A 5,771-nucleotide genomic window follows, 5' to 3' on the forward strand; every position below is an offset into this window, starting at 1 on the left:
TACTTTGAGTGGTGTGTCAATCACCGGGTCTCAGCCTCCACGGTGACAAGAGTCGATAGAAGCCAGGCCTCAGGGCACTTGAAAGCCAGCCGAGCTGCCTGTAGGGCTCTCTCTCACAACCTTGTCAAGGTCTAGGCTATGTATGAACACTCCAAACAACTCAAATGGTCTAAACCCTGGCCCCAGCTTTGCTTTAGCAAGTCTCATGTTGAGGGTAGTGCAATCTTGGTCTTAGAGGTCTTAAAGACGAACTCTCATCCCTTGCTGTCTCCACCCATAAGCGCTCACCACATAGCTTGAGAAACATCTCTTTGTTTTAGCCGGCAGACCTTCTGTTAAGTCTCCTTGTCCGGCTAATCGTGACAATAGCAGGTGCACCTAATCCTCTTACAGAGGGCTCCTGGATGATAGATCCAGGAGGACGAAGCCTAATTTATTGCAGGAAAGGTTGTCGGCCATGAAAGAATGTCTGGTATGCTACGAGGGAGAGGACAGACAGAACGAGAGGGAAGGTGCAGGGCAGACCTGGGTTTTGTTGTGCTTGTGTGTCTGTGCCACCGGCGTCCCGGAGAGAGTGACACATTTCCCAGAGGCGTCTGTGGACTGATCTGTGTGATAGATCGTAGCTGGAAGCCAAGGAGTGATGGGTGTAGATAGATGACACTTCAGCGTTACTGCAATGTTGCTGAGTCCTTGTAGAGGCGTTGTAGAAGCGTAGAAGCTCACTGGCCCCGTGTAGCTCAGTTGGTAGAGCATGGCATTTGCAACGCCAGGGGTTGTGGGTTTGATTCCCACTGGGGCCAGTATGAAAATGTATGCACTCACTAACTGTAAGTCGCTCTGGATAAGAGTGTCTGCTAAATGTGAAAAATGTAGTACAATGCTGTCTTTATGTTTAGCTCACGTCTGACACACGAGGAACTCACCACTAACAGTGCCAAGTTTATGCCACACATAGACACATACAGACAAGGGATACCTTCCATCATTTCATTGGTTACTGCTCGTGTCCACAGACATAGGGGATAGCTGTTAACTCCCTGCTTGAGTAAATTCAAGCTTTTCCTTTCCGCATACAATTTCACTCTTCAGAATGTGAGGAAAACACAGACTTTGCATAATTTAAGCAAACTAGGAAGTAACTAGCGTGTGTGTTTGTGCGTGTGCGAGCCTGAGCGTGGCCCTGTCAGAATATAATGAGAGATTCGTTCTCATCCTCCTTCTCTGTGTGTAGTGGCATGTCATGCACTCACTTCACTTGAAAGAGGGGCTGTAGTCCTTTTCTGCAGTCAATGACCAATATTTATATTTTATTTTATACCTTGATTTAACTAGGCAAGTCAGTTAAGAACAAATTCTTATTTACAGTGACGGCCTACACTGGCCAAACCCGGACGACGCTGGGCCAATTGTGCGCCACCAGAGGGTCTGTAGTGACGCCTCAAGCACTGAGATGCAGTGCCTTAGACCACTGCGCCACTGGGGAGCCCCAATAGCACCCGCTCATCGGTGGAATGTTATCATTTTCTTTACATCATTTCATAATTTAAAAAATGATGTTTCTATGTCAAACTGTTTTTGTTATATTTCAATCATCTGTTATGTATATAAATTGTAATATTGGGATGGAAACTCAAAATTGAATACATGTAGTGGTCCTCTGTAGCTCAGCTGGTAGAGCACGGAGCTTGTAATGCCAGGGTAGTGGGCTCGCTCCCCGGGACCACCCATACACAAAAGTGTATGCACGCATGACTGTAAGTCGCTTTGGATAAAAGCGTCTGCTAAATGGCATATTATTATTATGTCAACTCTATATCAGACATGGTACAGGTGTGTTTTTGTTGTTGTTGTCCATTACCATGTGTGTGAGGTGTATACAGTCGTGGTCAAAAGTTTTGAGAATGACACAAGTATTGGTCTTCAAAAAGTTTGCTGCTTCAGTGTTTTTTGATATTTTTGTCAGATGTTACTATGGTATACTGAAGTATAATTACAAGCATTCCATAAGTGTCAAAGGCTTTTATTGACAATTACATTAAGTTTATGCAAAGAGTCAATATTTGCAGTGTTGACCCTTCTTTTTCAAGACCTCTGCAATCCGCCCCTGGCATGATGTCAATTAACTTCTGGGCCACATCCTGACTGATGGCAGCCCATTCTTGCATAATCAATGCTTGGAGTTTGTCCGAATTTGTGGGTTTTTGTTTGTCCACTCCGCCTCTTGAGGATCGACCACAAGTTCTCAATGGGATTAAGGTCTGAGGAGTTTCCTGGCCATGGACCCAAAATATTGATGTCTTGTTCCCCGAGCCATTTAGTTATCACCTGTGCCTTTTGGCAAGGTGCTCCATCATGCTGGAAAAGGCTTTGGTCATCACCAAACTGTTCTTGGATGGTTGGGAGAAGTTGCTCTCAGAGGATGTGTTGGTACCATTCTTTATTCATGGCTGTGTTCTTAGGCAAAATTGTGAGTGAGCCCACTCCCTTGGCTGAGAAGCAACCCCACACATGAATCGTCTCAGGATGCTTTACTGTTGGCATGACACAGGACTGATGGTAGCGCTCACCTTGTCTTCTCCGGACAAGGTGTTTTCCGGATGCCACAAACAATCGAAAAGGGGATTAATCAGAGAAAATGACATTACCCCAGTCCAATCCCTGTACCTTTTGCAGAATATCAATCTGTCCCTGATGTTTTTCCTGGAGAGAAGTGGCTTCCTCGCTGCCCTTCTTGACACCAGGCCATTCTCCAAAAGTCTTCGCCTCACTGTGCGTGCAGATGCACTCACACCTGCCTGCTGCCATTCCTGAGCAAGCTCTGCACTGGTGGTGCCCCAATCCCGCAGCTGAATCAACTTTAGGAGAAGGTCCTGGCGCTTGCTGGACTTTCTTGGGCGCCTTGAAGCCTTCTTCACTACAATTTAACCTCTCTCCTTGAAGTTCTTGATGATCCGATAAATGGTTGATTTTAGGTGCAATCTTACTAGCAGCAATATCCTTGCCTGTGAAGCCCGTTTTGTGCAAAGCAATGATGACGGCACGTGTTTCCTTGCAGGTAACCATGGTTAACAGAGGAAGAACAATGATTTCAAGCACCACCCTCCTTTTAAAGCTTCCAGTCTGTTATTCTAACTCAATCAGCATGACAGAGTGATCTCCAGCCTTGTCCTCGTCAACACTCTCACCTGTGTTAACGAGAGAATCACTGATATGATATCAGCTGGTCCTTTTGTGGCAGTGCTGAAATGCAGTGGAAATGTTTTTTTGGGATTAAGTTAATTTTCATGGGAAAGAGGGACTTTGCAATTAATTGCAATTCATCTGATCACTCTTCATAAAATTCTGGAGTATATGCAAATTGCCGTCATAAAAACTGAGGCAGCAGACTTTGTGAAAATTAATATTTGTGTCATTCTCAAAACTTTTGACCACGACTGTACTTGTGTTTCAAATTAGATTTGTTTAAGACTACCAAGAAACAGACTGTGACCCTAATTTATCCCACTGCAGTAAAAGGTTAAGGATCAACTCTGATTGACTCCAAAGTGTAAATAGCATAATTTTGGTCATAAAGTCAGTCTTGTCCTAAATTAATTTTTGTGAGACTTGTGGTAGTTGTGACTGCATCACAACGTAAATGAAGGTTGGGTTTGTTTCAAACTTTCAATCCTGCCTATATGCCCACAGCTGGCAGCACACAAGTAATTATGAATTCAGAGTGCAGCTGCACTCCAGAGATGGAAGACGAAGCAAGACACCACACTTGTCGTTTATTTAGTAAAACAATTTGGTTAAATGAAAGTCAATGAACTAAGTAGACCAGACCCAGCTGCTATTGCATTGGTGTCTATGGGAGACACCCAGTTAAGTAGACTGGAACTTAATTTTTTTTTCAATAGCTAACAGCCTGAGTGAACTATCTTCATTTATCCACCATCTTTGCTGCATGCGACCCAATCTTAATGTCTGTGGTAAATTTGGGTTGACTTTGGATATCCTTATGGGGCTAGTTAGGGACCATCAGAAATTACACAATGTACATGGGAGAATATGTTAACATTCCAATAGCTCCAAATTTCAATGACTTAAAAACCTAAACCAACTATAAATTGTAGAAATTCATATACAAATATTAACAGAATTTTATGAGAACCAAAACGTATGCAACATGAAAATATTGTCTCATTTACATTGTGTAATTTATTGACGGTCCCTGACTAAGAAACAAACAAAGAAACACACACACACTGACATACACCCACTGACATACACACTTACACAAGCATATGCAGATTCAAAAGCATTGTTTTTCTCTCACCATAAGCACCTAGTTGTCAAAGTAGTAGCCTTGAAGCAGATTGCTGTGTAGTGAGGTATGCAAAATGGTATATGTAAATAAATGAGTCAGGCCTCGCTTGCTGAAAGAACTGAAACACAATTACCTGTCTGTCCATTCAGCCGCTCATTCAGTGACATTGTGTTTGTCTTGATGACTTTGATTGTGCTGATTGTGATAGGATAGAATAGTTGATAATGGCAATGTTCTTTGTTTTCTCTCTCTCTCTCTCTCTCGCTCTCTCTCTCTCTCTCTCTCTCTCTCTCTCTCTCTCTCTCTCTCTCTCTCTCTCTCTCTCTCTCTCTCTCTATTATATATATATATATATATATATCTCCATATCTCTATGTCTCTCTCTCTCTCTCTCTCTCTCTGTGTCTCTAGGCAACATCTTTGTGGTGAGCCTGGCCGTGGCCGACCTGGTGGTGGCCATCTACCCCTACCCTCTGGTCCTGACCTCCATCTTCCACAAAGGCTGGAACCTGGGCTATGTCCATTGCCAGATCAGCGGTTTTCTCATGGGCGTCAGCGTCATCGGCTCCATCTTCAACATCACCGGCATTGCCATCAACCGCTACTGTTATATATGTCACAGCCTTAAGTACGACAAGCTGTACAGCGACAAGAACTCAGTGTGTTACGTCCTTCTCATCTGGGCGTTGACCATTGTGGCCATCGTGTCGAATTCTCTTTGTGGGTTCGTTGCAGTATGACCCCAGGGTGTATTCGTGTACGTTCGAGCAATCGGCGAGTTCGGGCGTACACCATCGCTGTGGTCTTCTTCCACTTCATCCTACCGATCATGATCGTCACCTACTGCTACCTGAGGATCTGGATCCTGGTCATTCAGGTTAGGCGACGGGTGAAACCGGACAACAAACCGAAACTGACGCCAAATGACGTGAGGAATTTCGTGACTATGTTTGTGGTGTTTGTGCTGTTCGGCCGTGTGCTGGGCGCCACTTAACTTCATCGGGCTGGCAGTGGCCATCAACCCCGAGGTGGTGGTGCCTCTCATCCCCGAGTGGCTCTTCGTGGCGAGCTACTTCATGGCCTACTTCAACAGCTGCCTTAATGCCATCGTGTACGGGGTGCTCAACCAGAACTTCCGGCGCGAGTACAAGCGCATCGTGGTGTCAGTGTGCACGGCGCAAATCTTCTTCCACGGCAGCTCCAACGACGTGGCCGAGCGGCTCAAGAGCAAGCCGTCGCCGCTCATCACCAACAACAACCAGGTCAAGGTGGAGTCGGTGTGAGAGGACCAGCTGGTCCCAGTGCGCTCCCTACACCTCCCCCATGGCGCAAACCCTTCGATGTCTATACATCTGTAAGGTGGAAGGAAGCAATATGGCGGAAGCTCAAGCTTCACCATTTCGCTCCTTGTACCTATCCAGTACACTGCAGATCTACAAACATCGGAGGGGTTAAGGAG

The 5,771-nt window shown here is 45.2% G+C and overlaps 1 pseudogene; it reads left to right on the top strand.

The window, feature by feature from the left end:
- LOC121560159 overlaps window positions 1-5,771 on the top strand; it is a 51,678-nt pseudogene extending 45,907 nt beyond the window's left edge.

This window comes from Coregonus clupeaformis, unplaced genomic scaffold (genome assembly GCF_020615455.1).
Source record: "Coregonus clupeaformis isolate EN_2021a unplaced genomic scaffold, ASM2061545v1 scaf1117, whole genome shotgun sequence".
In the NCBI taxonomy this organism is placed as follows: Eukaryota; Metazoa; Chordata; class Actinopteri; order Salmoniformes; family Salmonidae; genus Coregonus; species Coregonus clupeaformis.